Below are 2,921 nucleotides of genomic sequence, written 5' to 3'. Positions count from 1 at the left end.
AACTTTTTGTTTTTTTTTTTTAAAATACTATTTTTTTTTAAACATCTGGCCAAACACTAGTTTTTAAAAAATTCTAAAAACCTATTTTTTGTTCTCTATTTTTTTTAAAAAAATTTACAAAACAGTCCCTATGTTTTTGCAATTATTCTGTGCTTGGATGAGACTTCGATTGCTATCACACATACGCTCCGGGTGAGATGGAGACATGCATTCGGCATGACGATGAGACTTAAAAAGAATCCATTTTCTTCCGGGACATGACATGATGGTTTCAAGAAGAGTCTCATGTGAGGGAGCATTACCACAGACCATGCAAGGAAGCTATGCCAGTCACCTTTTTGAATTGCCAGGCATTCGTGAGGCCGTTTTTGGGGAAGTCTCCAGAAGAGGAATCTTTCTGTTGAGGGAGCATGCACACCACACCGGGAATGGAGTAACAGCTGTAGTTCCAGAGACTTTTTGAGGCTGAAAAAAGGAGACTTCATCACCCACAGAGAAACTCTTTCTGGCATTCTTGGAAAGGAGACTTCATCACAGACATAGAGTCTTTTTGGGCATTTTTTGGAGAAGGGTTCATCAGCGACATAGGGAGTCACTTTTTGGGTGTTTTATGGAGGAGTGCAAATTCTAATTGAAAAAGGCAAGTTCATAACTGCCGGAGTAGTTCACCACCGTTGAAAATTGCTGGTTCGTCTATGGAGTTCATCATTGCTGGAGTAGTTCACCACCGTTGAAGCTCGCTAGTTCGTTTATAGAGAGTCATCACCACCATTAGAGTTCATTGTCATCGGAGAACAATATTCATCACGGCCATTGCAGTCCACCGTCAGTGAGAAAGGATATCGACACCCATTTTTGGAGCTTTAGGATCTTCATATTCGAGGATGGAATCGCCATTTTCCTTTGGATATCCATTTTTATGAGGGAACAAGAGATCACACATGCATCATTATTCTTTTCTGGTTTCCGCAAACATCACATGAGATTTTTCTACCATTTCAAATCAGTGCTCACCATTCTTCACCCTCATCTTGTCAAGAGATCACCATTCTTATTATCCTTTTTTTCTGCAGTCTTTTTAACTTTTCTTTTTTCCGTTTGGTTGCCTAGAAAATAAGATTTTCTTGCCCTTCAGTTTCTAGGAAATCACAAACTTGTAAGTACATTCTCGCCTTTCAAATGGGTGTTTCCAAGATTCCTGCTCTTTTTTTTTTTTTTTTCTTTTTCTTTTCCTTCCTTTGATTTTTCAGCAACCAAATAGATCATAAATGGAAACTGTTCCGCAACTAGGATCGTTCACCCAGTAGGTCATTAACGGAAACTGTTTAGTTAAGAGGAAGGATTTTTGTCACGATTTCCCTAGAAGCCCAATTTCTATTTGGTTGCCTAGAAAAAACAAGGAAAGACAGAAATTGACTACCTGAACTTTGGATGTTGCTTTTGCTTCGTAGGGTATTGGATCATCAGAAGATTCTGAAAAAGAAAAAGTATAAAACCAAATGGTGGCTGTCAAGGTACATATCAACTCTTATTCTTATCTAACTCCTTTTCTTTTCCTTTGTTTTGAATCGTGATCAAACTTTTCGTCTCCATAAATTTAGGGAAAATTGAAAGCAACTTCAAGTTGAGTTGTAGGAGATCAAAAAAATCTGAAGAGTGGTACATTTTACATTGTTTCTATAATGAGAAATTTTATATTCTCATATATTAATTGGATGCTCTGTTGTTGAAACATTAGGCTTAAGTTTCGAGGTTTATCATGAGAATGAGAGCGTTAACGTTGGTTCCCGTGATTCTGTTGGTACTAGTAGCACGTAAGTATGGTTTGATGTTTATCATTTGGTTTTCAACAATAAGTTTTTGTTGATGGCTATCTCAGAATTCAATGTTATGTTTTCAAATTTTTTAGTAGAACCATGAGAGAGACCCTAATCCCAACAAGATGTGTGATTTTACTAACTTTTGAATTAGTAATGTATAGATTTCAGACAAAACAGAGGAAATGAAAAGGAAAATGAAATTTTGAGTCTCATGTTTTATGTTTTTGTTCATTGAAAATTGGAAAAAAAAAAAAAAAAAAAAAAAAACCCACCTTACCTAATTGGTTTTGTAAAGCTTAGCTCAGTCCAGAGCTTATTTGATTGGGTTCTAAGATAGTGTAGGTGAAGAATGGAGGTTAGAATTCTTGAATCTTAGGTTTTACATTTTCTGGTACCCAAGAGAACAAAAGCCTTCCTTAGGTATCCCTATTATGGCTATTTTTCTTGGAAGAGAAGAGTCTTTTTGTTAACTTGTGTTCTTTTAACTGTTATCTTTTTTATCTATAGGAGGAAATCTATGCAGTTCAACAAAGGGACTGTTCCGAGCAATTCAAGCGTGTCAAAAGTTATTTCAATTGCTCATCTTCTTCAGCATTTGTTGATTTTGGCGGTTGTTTGGTAAGGTTTGCAATATGATGCTTTTGAAGTCTTTATTCATTTTATTTTCCTTCTAATAAATTCATATAATTATAAATACATTGTTACCGTAATCTATACTATTTAAAAAACTATGAAAAAAATATATTTCTTTACATTATTGAATTACTAACTGTATATCCCAAAATTTGTCCCAAGTTTATTTTTACATTAATTTTGAGTCAAATTGTATCATTAAAATTTAGATTCAATTACATTTGAATGTTTCAACCCACTTATACCTTTTTAAAATTTAATTTTTATTTATTTATTTATATTTTGTATTTTATATTTAATTTTTTAAGATATGTCTTTTCTAAATAAGGAGTCATGCAATTTTTTCTTTATTTATTTTTCCTATTAAAATAAGTGACAATTTCAATTTAAAAAGAAAAATCAAATTTTTATAAATAAAAAAACAAGTTTCAACATTCGAGTGGGATGATAGCGAAAAACACAAGGCCA

General features: G+C 33.6%; 1 long non-coding RNA gene across 1 annotated transcript; it reads left to right on the top strand.

Annotated features, from left to right (window-relative positions):
• Nucleotides 1–204: 204 nt before the first annotated feature.
• LOC104878287 (uncharacterized) lies at nt 205–2,679 on the top strand. Its single transcript, XR_785222.3, has 3 exons — nt 205–1,514; nt 1,739–1,814; nt 2,328–2,679. It is a non-coding gene; the product is annotated as an uncharacterized LOC104878287 (long non-coding RNA).
• Nucleotides 2,680–2,921: the final 242 nt, after the last annotated feature.

The sequence above is a fragment of the Vitis vinifera genome, chromosome 10, assembly GCF_030704535.1.
Source record: "Vitis vinifera cultivar Pinot Noir 40024 chromosome 10, ASM3070453v1".
Taxonomy (NCBI): Eukaryota; Viridiplantae; Streptophyta; class Magnoliopsida; order Vitales; family Vitaceae; genus Vitis; species Vitis vinifera.
This window is presented reverse-complemented; position numbering and strand designations above follow the sequence as displayed.